The sequence below is a fragment of the Oncorhynchus gorbuscha genome, linkage group LG15 (assembly GCF_021184085.1).
Source record: "Oncorhynchus gorbuscha isolate QuinsamMale2020 ecotype Even-year linkage group LG15, OgorEven_v1.0, whole genome shotgun sequence".
NCBI lineage: Eukaryota > Metazoa > Chordata > Actinopteri > Salmoniformes > Salmonidae > Oncorhynchus > Oncorhynchus gorbuscha.
Genome location: NC_060187.1, coordinates 85448625 through 85462936, shown reverse-complemented (window position 1 = coordinate 85462936; position 14312 = coordinate 85448625). Strand labels below are relative to the sequence as shown.

At 44.2% G+C, this 14312-nt stretch overlaps 1 protein-coding gene across 1 annotated transcript in view; it reads right to left on the bottom strand.

The window, feature by feature from the left end:
- Positions 1-11139, bottom strand: part of galnt1 (UDP-N-acetyl-alpha-D-galactosamine:polypeptide N-acetylgalactosaminyltransferase 1) — a 75911-nt gene extending 64772 nt beyond the window's left edge. The window contains exon 1 of the mRNA XM_046303455.1: positions 10486-11139. The gene's annotated coding sequence lies outside the window, so the exon portion shown is untranslated. The remainder of the gene's footprint in view (positions 1-10485) is intronic.
- Positions 11140-14312: the final 3173 nt, after the last annotated feature.

Here is a 14312-nt window from a genome sequence, read left to right as displayed (position 1 = left end):
TCCAGATCTCTTGTCCTCTAGCTACAGTAGGTTATATCCTGTAGTCACAGTCCAGATCTCTTGTCCTCTAGCTACAGTAGGTTATATCCTATAGTCACAGTCCAGATCTCTTGTCCTCTAGCTACAGTAGGTTATATCCTGTAGTCACAGTCCAGATCTCTTGTCCTCTAGCTACAGTAGGTTATATCCTGTAGTCACAGTCCAGATCTCTTGTCCTCTAGCTACAGTAGGTTATATCCTGTAGTCACAGTCCAGATCTCTTGTCCTCTAGCTACAGTAGGTTATATCCTGTAGTCACAGTCCAGATCTCTTGTCCTCTAGCTACAGTAGGTTATATCCTGTAGTAACAGTCCAGATGTATTAATCCCTCTCGCTCTCTCCCCTCCAACTCATTCTCCCCCCTTATCTCCTTTCCTCTTATCCCCTCTCCTCCTATCATCTTATTCTCTCCTCTCATCCCCTCTTCTCATTTTTCATTTTGCAGACCCTCTTATCCAGAGCGACTTCCAGGAGCAATTAGGGTTAAGTGCCTTGCACAAGGGCACATTGGCAGATCTTTCCGCTAGTCGGCTCTGGGATTCATCTCCTCTCATTCCCTCTCTTCATATCTCCTCTGATCTCCTTTCCTATTCTCTTCTCCTCTCATTACCTCTCTTCATATCTACTCTGAGGTCCGGTCTAACTCCTCCCAAAACTAGAGGTCTGTTCTAATTCCTCCCAACACTAGAGGTCTGTTCTAACTCCTCCCAACACTAGAGGTCTGTTCTAACTCCTCCCAACACTAGAGGTCCGTTCTAACTCCTCCCAAAACTAGAGGTCCGTTCTAACTCCTCCCAACACTAGAGGGAGCAGAGTTAAGACATCCAGAAAAGTCATTCTGATCTGTGGCTGCTGACCCACATGAGGCAGGTTGCCACTGATCACACACACACACACACACACACACACACACACACACACACACACACACACACACACACACACACACACACACACACACACACACACACACACACACACACACACACACACACACACACACACACACACACACACACACACACAATGGGCCTGTTGGGCCTGTTGTTCTCTAGCCCAGCGGCTGAGGGTAGATATGCTTATCAGAAGGAGAGAGAGAGAAGGAAAGAGAGAAAGAGAGAGGGGAAGGGGTCTCTCTACTCTCTCGGTCTCCCCATCTCTCATCTCCTCACACAACAGTGGGCTGGGTGAAATAACAGACATGTGAAGAAGATGTGAGCCACTGTGAAAGGGAAAGCTAGGCCACAATAGGCCAGTCCAATAGAAAGCTATCCTCTGTTGGTCTGTAGGGTGAGTGGAGTAGTACTGCTCTGCTCCCAGTTATCCCTCTAAATCCTGTCTACTCCAGGCCTTCCTGACTTAACCAGCTCTGCTCTGACTGGGGCACCCAGCCAACACACACACACACCATACGCACAGCACACATGACAATGAAACACACTCACTCACAATGCAGACAGACACAGAGACATACTCAATCATTCACAGACAGACAGACTGAAGACTCTTGTGATTGGAGACGTGTGTGTGTGTGTGTGTGTGTGTGTGTGTGTGTGTGTGTGTGTGTGTGTGTGTGTGTGTGTGTGTGTGTGTGTGTGTGTGTGTGTGTGTGTGTGTGTGTGTGTGTGTGTGTGTGTGTGTGTGTGTGTGTGTGTGTGTGTGTGTGTGTGTGTGACTCAATGAGTCAGCAGAATTTGGACAGGGGACACACCATGGAAACCAGGCCTTTCCTGTGGGGGTCGTATCTCATGCTACAACAGATGCTGAAGGAGAGATGCACACACAGGGTGGTGGGCCGAAGCCCCGTCGAGGGAGGAGATTCTTTTTTATATACGACTGTAAAACTATTTTATGATGACTATAACATTTGTTGGCACCTTCAATTCCTGCACATTTTCTCATAAAAAATATTTCAACACAAATTTGCCCAACTGTTAAACTTGGAATCAATCAGAACTCCCATAAACACCCCTCGTGCAGCCAATGGCCTGCTTCTATCTTCGATGTAAACACAGCCACTTGTGAAAACTCCAGCTGTTGCCTGATCAACAGGAACAGATATAGCTCGCTCCCCAAGACTGAAACAAGATAAATATCTGTTTTTGAGGGCGCAGACTTTGTTAGCGGGCCGAGACGGTGGCACTGTATTATCCTCAAAGTGGGCAAAGAAGGTGTTTAGTTTGTCTGGAAGCATGACGTCGGTATCCATGACGTGGCTGTTTTTGTTTTGTAGTCCGTGATTTCCTGTAGACCCTGCCACATACGTCTCGTGTCTGAGCGGTTGAATTGCGACTCCAACATGTCCCTGTACCAGCAGTTCGCTTGTTTGATTGCCTTGAGGATGGAATAATTACACTATTTCCCATCAATGAATCGGATAAAAAGCATTATTTCGCAATGTTTTTTAAAAATGATTTTATTATTCTTGCCTGCGGCAACTTTATTTAATCAACTTTTCTATTTTTTTCCTGGACAAAAGCCAGTTAACAGAAACCCTGACACACGTACACAACCACACATACACACGTACACAACCACACATACACATGTACAAATACACACGACCACAGCACACATTGTCAGGAGGGGAGGGGGGTGAAAATAGGCCCAGTGTCCTCACTGTTGAGGACACTGGAGGCTCTGCCTCTATGTCTATTATGAGGCAGAGAGGACCGGAGGATATCTGGCACAACATCATCTGAATACTAATCTGCAGAACAACACAAACAGCTGAAAAACAAACTGCAGAAAAACTGGATGAAGAACTGAATCAGTGATTTTGGATAAAAGGGGGAACAGCTTGTCTTGAAGCTCTGGGAAACCCAGAGAGAAACATTAGACTAGAGACACTGTCCATCTGACTGGTACATAGTACACACTGTCATCTTCTGTCTGACCTCACCCTAAACATGAACCACTAGTCTACCATTATGTCCTGAGTCTCTCCATCATAAACATTCTATTCCACCATTTAAGAGAGGAGCACCATAAACATCACGAGGCTTTACACTCCCTTTAGAGCTCTGAGTGGTTCCTGACTTCTACACTTCCTTTAGAGCTCTGAGTGGTTCCTGACTTCTACACTTCCTTTAGAGCTCTGAGTGGTTCCTGACTTCTACACTTCCTTTAGTGCTCTGAGTGGTTCCTGACTTCTACACTTCCTTTAGAGCTCTGAGTGGTTCCTGACTTCTACACTTCCTTTAGAGCTCTGAGTGGTTCCTGACTTCTACACTTCCTTTAGAGCTCTGAGTGGTTCCTGACTTCTACACTTCCTTTAGAGCTCTGAGTGGTTCCTGACTTCTACTTCTACACTCCCTTTAGAGCTCTGAGTGGTTCCTGACTTCTACACTCCCTTTAGAGCTCTGAGTGGTTCCTGACTTCTACACTTCCTTTAGAGCTCTGAGTGGTTCCTGACTTCTACACTCCCTTTAGAGCTCTGAGTGGTTCCTGACTTCTACACTTCCTTTAGAGCTCTGAGTGGTTCCTGACTTCTACACTTCCTTTAGAGCTCTGAGTGGTTCCTGACTTCTACACTCCTTAGAGAGCTCTGAGTGGTTCCTGGCTTCTACACTTCCTTTAGAGCTCTGAGTGGTTCCTGACTTCTACACTCCTTAGAGAGCTCTGAGTGGTTCCTGACTTCTAGACTTCCTTTAGAGCTCTGAGTGGTTCCTGACTTCTACACTCCCTTTAGAGCTCTGAGTGGTTCCTGACTTCTACACTCCCTTGAGAGCTCTGAGTGGTTCCTGACTTCTACACTCCCTTGAGAGCTCTGAGTGGTTCCTGACTTCTACACTCTCTTTAGAGCTCTGAGTGGTTCCTGACTTCTACACTCCCTTGAGAGCTCTGAGTGGTTCCTGACTTCTAGACTTCCTTGAGAGCTCTGAGTGGTTCCTGACTTCTACACTCTCTTGAGAGCTCTGAGTGGTTCCTGACTTCTACACTTCCTTGAGAGCTCTGAGTGGTTCCTGACTTCTACACTCCTTTAGAGCTCTGAGTGGTTCCTGACTTCTACACTCTTTAGAGCTCTTTAGAGCTCTGAGTGGTTCCTGACTTCTACACTTCCTTGAGAGCTCTGAGTGGTTCCTGACTTCTACACTCCCTTGAGAGCTCTGAGTGGTTCCTGACTTCTACACTTCTCTTTAGAGCTCTGAGTGGTTCCTGACTTCTACACTCCCTTGAGAGCTCTGAGTGGTTCCTGACCTACATTCTATGAGAGCTCTGAGTGGTTCCTGAACTCCCTTTAGAGCTCTGAGTGGTTCCTGCTTCACTAGAATGGAAAACATGACTAACATCATGAAAACATGAACTCTAGACTATAGAAAACGATTGCCTAGTGAGCTCTTGCATAGCGAGCTCTTGGTTCAATACAGCATCTTGGTGCCCCTGGGTGGGGCTCAGGTGGGCGGACACTGACACACACACACACAAAATAAAAAAAGTTACATTTACCAAATGCTTCAATCTGAAGCAATTTAAAGTAATGTGTGCATACATAGAATTCACTATCCTGGCATTGCAAGCGCCATGCTCTACCTTCTGAGCTACAGATGGCCAATCAGGGCTGTAAAAAAAGGTTTGTAAAACCTGACGTTTATGGTTCTCCTGTCTTAAATGGTGAGACACACACAGTCATCTCACAGTGATTCCTTGGTGGCATCACACCCTCCCACATGGTGTTAGTTAGCCTTGGCGAATTATCAACCTCACATAGCAGAGACACACTACCCAGCCAGAACGTATGTGTTGACCATAGAGTGTGCGATAGGTGATTCCTGCCTGTGTGTGTGTGTGTGTGTGTGTGTGTGTGTGTGTGTGTGTGTGTGTGTGTGTGTGTGTGTGTGTGTGTTAGAGCTGATTCCTAAGTGTGTGTGTGTGTGTGTGTGTGTGTGTGTGTGTGTGTGTGTGTGTGTGTGTGTGTGTGTGTGTGTGTGTGTGTGTGTGTGTGTGTGTGTGTGTGTGTGTGTGTGTGTGTGTGTGTGTGTGTGTGTGTGTGTGTGTGTGTGTGTGTGTGTGAGAGGAGAGAGAGAGTGTGTGTGGTTATATATATGTATTACAGTGGGGAGAACAAGTATTTGACACACTGACGATTTTGCAGGTTTTCCTACTTACAAAGCATGTAGAGGTCTGTCATTTTTATCATAGGTACACTTCAACTGTGAGAGACGGAATCTAAAACAAAAATCCAGAAAATTACATTGTATTATTTTTAAGTAATTAATTTGCATTTTATTGCATGACATAAGTATTTGATACATCAGAAAAGCAGAACTTAATATTTGGTACAGAAACCTTTGTTTGCACACACACACACACACACACACACACACACACACACACACACACACACACACACACACACACACACACACACACACACACACACACACACACACACACTGCCTCACTCCCCTCTCTGTATCTCGCTCCTTCTCTCTCCATGGTCACTCTGAGTTTACAATCAGTGCCTCTGCTATCTGATCTAACTATGACATACATCCGGAAAAAACCTCCCAGGTAAGGAGTGTGCAGTATATCAGTTTCTATCAGACCATCAGATCAGAGAGAAGAACATGATAAAGCAGACTGGTAGAGTGAATGTATCTGATCAACACTGCACTAGGATTATGGAGAGCCTGTGGTAGCCTAGATGCTACAGACGTCTCTGAAAGATGCTAGACACAATCTTCATAAATAAGGCCCTTCTAAAATTCAGAACCTTTTGAAGATGAAAAAGAAAATCAGAGTATGTTTCATTTATGACATCTTCCTGTTCCGAAGGTCAGTCAATGTTGAAATCCAAAACTCAGTTTGATTTGAGTGTTTTTAAAGTACATTAGCTAAAAACTGACTGATCAAATAGAGAATTGTTAAGCTATTTGCTGATGTTTGCCTGACTAGCCTCAAAGTCCAGAAAAACCCTCCTTGTGTCAAAACTGTTCTTTCAATATGAATATCTTGTAAAATAGGGCTGTGTGTGTGTGTGTGTGTGTGTGTGTGTGTGTGTGTGTGTGTGTGTGTGTGTGTGTGTGTGTGTGTGTGTGTGTGTGTGTGTGTGTGTGTGTGTGTGTGTGTGTGTGTGTGTGTGTGTGTGTGTGTGTGTGTGTGTGTGTGTGTCTACATGTAACGTGCGTTTTTTGAAGGAGACCAAGGCGCAGTGTAATTTGTGGTTATCATATTTATTTAAATGAGAACCAGCAACAAAATAACAATGTGAAACCAAAACGAACGTTCCGTTCCATAGGCTACAAGAGCTGTACAAAAACAAGATCCCACATCATAGGTGGGAAAAAGGCTACCTAAGTATGATTCCCAATCAGAGACAAAGATAGACAGCTGCCTCTGATTGGGAACCACACTCTGCCAAACACAAAGAAATACAAAACATAGACTGACCACCCCACATCACATCCTGACCTCACCAAATAGAGAAATAAAACGTCTCTCTAAGGTCAGGGCGTGACACTACAATCAATGGCGGTTCTGATCAGCAGTCAGATTTCACCATGAGTCTCTGTAAACCAGGAGTCTCCAACAGGTCAATCGCAAGCCTACCTATGAGTAGCTTGCCATACAATTCTGAAAGTACATGCAATTTTCACATGTTCCACCGCAAACAGTCATTAACAAACTTCACAAGTATTAGACACAGCAAGCAGTCAGCTACTATCTAATCAACACAACATTGACATCATCCCACCCCTGGTTAGACACTATTGGCTTAAAAAGCCAAACCTAACACAATATCTGCCTATTTATTTCCAGCAATATTTCCCCTGTCTGTCTGTGTGGTGCAGGCGTTTGTCTATCACTCTGTGTGTAGCCAGTGGATGTGATAACCATCTTGTGGGTTGACTGAAATACTTTCCCCAAAACATTCTATATATAATGTTAACTGCAAAGTAGGCTTACCTGGCAGAAGTATATCATGAGTAAGTATATCATTTCTATCTATTATTTGTTATTTTCAAACTTCAAACCATGAAAAGAGCAGCAGCAGTAGCTTACAGAACCATGGCTAGACTGGCACATTAGACAGCACATTCCTCAGCACATTCCTCACTTGATAGATGCCAATTAAAGGGGAATTACACTCTAAAATAAAAATGTGTTAGTTTTCTTCCAGACCCCCCAAAAAGTTTTTTGATGTGATTTAACAGAAGATCAAATGTCATTGTTTCTCTATGAACAATGGTAATTTTGAGAGTCAAAAGCCACAACAATCTAAAACCAGGAAAAATACAACTGAGAAAACAATTTTGGAAAATATAAAACATATTTTGGTTGTTTATGAACTATTATTTGACCAGGTTGACAGAAAACATAGTGCACTACTTTCTCTTGTACACTAAGGATCTGGGGAAGAGTTGCAGAGGAGTGGAGAACTACATGCCTATTTGAAAGCTAGAAAATAAATTGCAGCTCGCGACATGTTTAAAAAACAATGAAGAGAGAGAGAGAGAGAGATAGAAGAGTTAAGGATAGAGAAAGAAGGTGAGAGAGAATTCTCTCTGGCAGCAGCTTTCCTTATAGCCATCAGAGGTATAGCCCCCTATGTGTGTCTGAGTGATGCTGTTGTTGTTATTATGACATCATCTTATTAGCTAACATCAGTAGCATTGTGGTGCGATCATCTGAGATAATCTCATTGTCGTGTCAGTTGCATCGATCAATACTGGGGATCAACAGGAAATACAACAGTACATCCTTTTCCTTCCTTCCTTCCTTCCTTCCTTCCTTCCTTCCTTCCAACTATAAAATAGATAACCATCCAATTCATCCCGTTCTGGACAGAAGTTGTTCTTAGGCACAGATCTAGGATCAGCTTGCCTTCCCCAAATCCTAACTTTACCCATTATGTGAAAAGACAACACTACCTTGGATCACCGTCAATATTCAACTTAATCCCACTCCTAGTGTTGTTCCCCTGTCCCAGCCTTTGACACAGGGAGATAAACTAGGCCTAGGCTACATGGGCCAGTGATGAAGGTCAGTCTGAGTTATTAATATGGGATTCTGGTAGGTAACCTAGCGGTTAAGAGCATCGGGACATTAACTGAAAAGTCGCTGGTTCGAATCCTCGAGCCGACTAGGTTAAAAATCTGCAGAGATGCCCTTGAGCAAGGCAATTAACCCTAATTGCTCCTCTAAGTCTCTCCGGATAAGAGCGTATGCTAAATGAGTCAAATCTACAGGCTGCAGTGATATAGATCTCTGTGGGTCAGTTATAATGATACAGGGTTTAGATATCAGGTGATACAAGGTGACTCCTCATCCCCAGTCTGCAGGGTTCTATGTTCCGGCCACGGACCAGAGGGAACAATGGCATTCTTGTGTTGGGAGCTCCAGGTGGCTGGGGAAACCCAATCCTACCCAACCCCAGTCACCCAGTTTGAGTCTGAGCCTGCCTCACTGGCACAGCTCAGGGAGAACCAACGCTGCCTTCCTCCAGAGACACAGCGCAGAATAGAGCTATTGTTCCACCAGAGCAACTCCAAACTACACACACTCACTAAATCCACCCTCTTAGAGAAACACACAGACAGACTCAGAAACACACACACACACCAAATAGGGGAGCACATCTGCTGTGGTTTGGACCTGAACACGCAGCAGGACAGGAAACACATCATGCAGACGCCACGGCCTTGAATTGAGGAACATGATTCATTTCCTGTGAATGCTGGACAGTAATGCCTTAAAACAGGGCTTGGCTATTGGCTAACCCACAGCATTTCCACTGTAGAAGAGTAGTAAACATGACACAATGACTTTCAGTCTCACTGAGGGGGGATTCAAAACATGGCACAACATCGCCAGACCGAGGACTTAGAGGGGCTTTGAACATCAAATGCCTGAAGTCACACATGGTTTGAGAGAGAGAGAGAGAGAGAGAGAGAGAGAGAGAGAGAGAGAGAGAGAGAGAGAGAGAGAGAGAGAGAGGGCTTGTGCAACTGTCATTACATTTCAACTGTTGCTAAAGGACAAGTGTATTCTCTCTCCCTCTGCGGTTCAGCTGCAGTCGTCACTCCAAGCTCAGCTCTCTGCTGCTGTTAGCAATAACACAGTGTTGTGTTTCAGTGTACACAGCCATCCATGCCCTCTGGCCACATTGTGCTCTGGATCTGGGTAGCGGGGGGCCCATGCTAACAGATAAGGCCAGATAGTTTCCCTCCAGCGCTGCTCTGTTCTGCACATGTTCTCCTATTGTGCAAGCCAGAGCCACAGAGCCTGGGCCTCATCCACAGGCACAGAGTATAAATAATGGATGCCCATCTCTTCCTGCCCCTGGAGAAACATGACAGACTCATTTCATTCCCCTACATCTTCATCTGCAGCCAGAGAGTTACAGGATTGATTGTGAATCCATTTCCTTATCTATCAGATGTATAATTACAGCACTGTGAGTGCACGCTCACTGGCTCGCTCTGCTCGCATACAAAGACAAACACTCTCTTTCACACACAGAAACACACACACACATAGACCTGCTCTGGCCCGGAATCCACATACATTAACGCGCCTCTATAAAAGGTCCCATCCGGATTAAGTTACGTGAAATGCAATCAACTTCAGGCCTATTGTAGAGCACGAGCTGGAGCTGGGAGAGGCATGCATTGCTATAGGCCTCGTTCTGGACCGAATCCAACTGACTCAGAGTTCACAGCTGGTGGTAAGAAGTCATACAGTCATATTTAGTTGCTCTTATACATGTGTTGTAACGCTGTAACTACTATTGTAAAGATGTTCATTTGTTACACTAGTACTTTTGACGATTGCATTATACTAGAGTTGGTTGGAATAGGGGATGTTACTTATTGCATTTGTGTGATAGCTACCCAAACCACTCCATTACAAGGCTATTTTAAGTAGACCTACTGACATTAATACAGACACGGGGAGCAACTAACAATAGGCTATATGAAGTGTTAGTGACTAGGCCTAAACCTTGGCTTACTTTCAGGTCAATGCTATTATGTGATAAGTCATTATTGAGAGCAATATATCATCATAACAAGGGCATTTGTGAGTAGTTAGACCATTCCATCCAAATGCTCACAGAAAATAAACATTTTGGGGACAGTTTATGCAAAGACAAGATGTTTTACTTGCTACAGGAAAATACATATTTCAGTAGAATAATTGATGACAGCATGAATATTGAAATTACACAGCAGCTTTTCATGTACAGGCATATATTTCCTGTCGTGGTCTACAGATGTCCAACACAACATCTCCAGCCTTCCTCCAGCGGACCATGTGACCGTTAGTTACCGTTACCTGGCCAGACGCTGTCAATCATCGACAACGGCAGTGCCTTGCTTGCCAGCTAGCTGGTTATGGATTAGCTAGCTCAATTGCCGACTGGTTTAGCATAAACAACACAATTCAACACCACTTTTCCAGCAATACATGTCGGATATTGTTTGCTAACAGTTAAATACGTACCTTTTGAATGAAAACGGAGAAATGTATGTGGTTTCTCCTGTGTAGCCGAGGCTTGGTTATTTCGCGAGTCGCATTCCGTATCCCAACGAACCCCCTGCTGATCTCGAACCAGTCAGATGTGCTTTGACGAACAAAATCTCCCTTGCTTGTTATAAAACGCAGCTAGCCAGCTTTAGCTAGATAATGGTGTTTAAAACAATACCCAATCTAAAACTAGCTCGATGCCAAGGGCAACTGAAAACTAAATCCAGTATTATGGACACTAAACATCCAGAAAGCTAGACACGTCGACTAACGTTACCAAGCTAACTGCCAAAGACGGGATGTTCGCATGCGCTAGCAAATGGAGTGTCTGACTCTGCTCCAGTCGATGTGTGATGAAGAGATCACAGTTGTACCCCAAAAATAATCCGAGAAGAAGAGGTCATTTCCATGTTCGAAAACTGCGAAACGGCGTCCATTGAAAACATCGTATACTGTTAGGTCAGTACGTGATAGCAGATAAATTTTGCCGAGTATGAGAGCTGGTAGCTTGTGTGTGTAGGCAGCACTCGGCTCGGGTTCAGAAAGCCCCTGCGGCAGTCGGTCGGGCGGCTGTCGGTTGCAGAGCACCCAGAGGCAGCATCGCACCCAATGACTGTGATCCCGATATGAAAGCATCCTCCCTCTCCAGCCCAACCCGGAAGAAAATTACAACACTGCAGTAACGTCATTCGTAATATACTGGTGGCTTTGAAATGGTTTACACATTTAATAAGGATGACTTATTAAGAAAAGCATATGCGACTTTTTAGCTGTAATAGCCTACTTGGGTCAGATCAACAAATTGGCCTATTTTGTTGCTATTCATCAAACTCCATGTAATAATGCCCTGCCCCTCTCTCAAGAATAGGCTAATTCAAGTCCTGTAGCGCCATCTACACGACCCATTTATGGAGATTGTTCAATCTCCTATTTCCACTACAGTCCTGCATGGCAGGGGCCTAGTTGTAGTTGGTTCATTTACTGGCTATAGGCCCATTCTATCCAGTCTAAGAAAAGTGCTTTAATTCTCAATGCTGTGTTTGTTGTGTTTCATAGGTTTTCCTTGATGACATTGGGTGTAAATAAGAATAGCATGTGAATGACATTTTAATAACACCTGTTGGACACAATGTACAGTGCATTCGGGAAGTATTCGGACCCGTTGACTTTTTCTTAAGTTAATCCTTATTCTAAAATGTATCAAATCACTTTTTTCCTCAACAATCTTCACACAATAACCCAAAATGACAAAGCAAAAATAGGTTTTTAGACATTTTTGCAAATTTTGTTAAAAATAAAAAACTTAAGTATCACATTTACATAAGTATTCAAACCCTTGACTCAGTACTTTGTTGAAGCACCTTTGGCAGTGATTACAGCCTTGAGTCTTCTTGGGTATGACACTACAAGCTTGGCACACCTGTATTTGGGAAGCTTCTCCCATTCTTCTCTGCAGACCCTCTCAAGCTCTGTCAGGTTGGACGGGGAGCATTGCTTCACAGCTATTTTCAGGTTTCCAGAGATGTTCGGTCCGGTTCAACTCTGGACTCTGACAGGGCCACTCAAGGACATTCAGAGACTTGTTCCGACGCCACTCCTGCATCGTCTTGGCTGTGTGCTTAGGGTTGTTGTCCTGTTGGAAGGTGAACCTTCGACCCGGTCTGAGGTCCTGGGCGCTCTCAAGGATCTCTCTGTACTTTGCTTTTTTTTTCCCCCCTCGATCCTGACTAGTCTCCTAGTCCCTGCCGTTGAAAAACATCCCCATAGCATGATGCTGCCACCACCATGCTTCACCTTATGGATGGTGCCAGGTTTCCTCTAGACGTGACACTTGGCAATCAGGCCAAAGAGTTCCATCTTGGTTTCATCAGACCAGAGAATCTTGTTTCTCATGGTTTGAGTGTTTAGGTGCCTTTTTGCAAACTCCAAGCTGGTTTTCATGTGATTTTTACTGAGGAGTGGCTTCCGTCTAGCCACTCTACCATAAATACCTGGTTGTCCTTCTGGAAGTTTCTACTTATTTTTATTTATTTAATCCATTTTAGAATAAGGCTGTAACGTAACAAAATGCGGAAAAGGTCAAGGGGTCTGAATACTTTTCGAAGACACGGTAGGCCAACAGTGTCAGATATTATACATGTTTCCCTCATTAAATTACACTCTGGGCCTGACTATCAGCATGTTCCATTCACCACGACTGTGAATGGGTCGCGCTTCTTATTAACTGGAGAAAATGAAGTCATTGATTCTGATTGCTTTCTCTCTCTCGCTCTCTCTCTCTCTCTCTCTCCCTCTCTCTCTGTCTGTCTCTCTGTCTCTCTTTCTCCCTCTCTCTCTGTCTCTCTCCATCTCTCTCAGTCTCTCTCCCTCTCTCTCTCTGACTCTCTCTGTACCTCTCTCTTTCTCTGACTCTCTCGCTCTCTCACTGTCTGGTGGAGGTAATGCTTGAGCGTTCCCTGGCACCTCCTCTCTTATTGGCATAGTAAATTATGAGGAAAGATACAGTGCTGTCTGGGAACACACTTAAACCATCCCAGATGAACTGATGAAGCAGGTAGTAAACAATCCACACTGACATCTTATTGATAGAATGTTGTATAGAGGAAATGCAAAGTCCATAACAGTGACGTTACTGTGCTGTAAAAGCCAAGCCAATTTCCGACCACTCGTTTCTTATTCCATGCAAGCTATAGGCCGACCTAATTCCCCCTCCCCAAACTCATATTCTATGGCAATTAATCCCATCCATTTAAATAGGCAGTATAGGCTATAATGATTGGTAGGTATTCTGTGCTGTATAGAAAAATATCACATTATATACAGTGCAATCGGAAAGTATTCAAACCCCTTGACTTTTTCCACATTTTGTTACTTTACAGCCTTATTCTAACATGGATTAAATTCATATTTTTACCCATCAATCTACACACAATACCCCACAATGATAAAGTGAAAACAGGTTCTGAGAAATTTTTGCAAATGTATAATTTTTAAAAACAGAAATACCTTATTTACATAAGTATTCAGACCCTTTGTTATGAGACTCGAAATTGAGCTTTCCATTGATCGTCCTTGAGATGTTTCTACAACTTAGGTTGTAGTCCACCTGTGGTAAATTCAATTGACTGGACATGATTTGGAAAGGCACACACCCGCCTATATAAGGTCCCACAGTTGACAGTGCATGTCAGGGCCGCTCTGGGAGGTGACCAAGAACCCGATGGTCACCCGGACAGAAGGACAACCAGACATTTATGGTAGAGTGGCTAGACGGAAGCCACTCCTCAGTAAAAATCACATGAAAACCAGCTTGGAGTTTGCAAAAAGCCACCTAAAGGTTCAAACCATGAGAAACAAGATTCTCTGGGCTGATGAAACCAAGATGGAACTCTTTGGCCTGATTGCCAAGTGTCACGTCAGGAGGAAACCTGGCACCATCCATAAGGTGAAGCATGGTGGTGGCAGCATCATGCTATGGGGATGTTTTTCAGTAGAAAGGACTGAGAGACTAGTCAGGATCAAGGCAAAGATGAACGGAGCAAAGTACAGAGAGATCCTTGATGAAAACCTGCTCCAGAGCGCTCAGGACCTCAGACTGGGCCGATGGTTCACCTTCCAACAGGACAACAACCCTAAGCACACAGCCAAGACAAAGCAGGAGTGGCTTTGGGACAAGTCTCTGAATGTCCTTGAGTGGCCCAGCCACAGCCAGAGACTTAAACCCGATTGAAAATCTCTGGAGAGACCTTAACATAGCTGTGCAGTAACGCTCCCCATCCAAGTTTTGAGTATAGGGTCTGAGT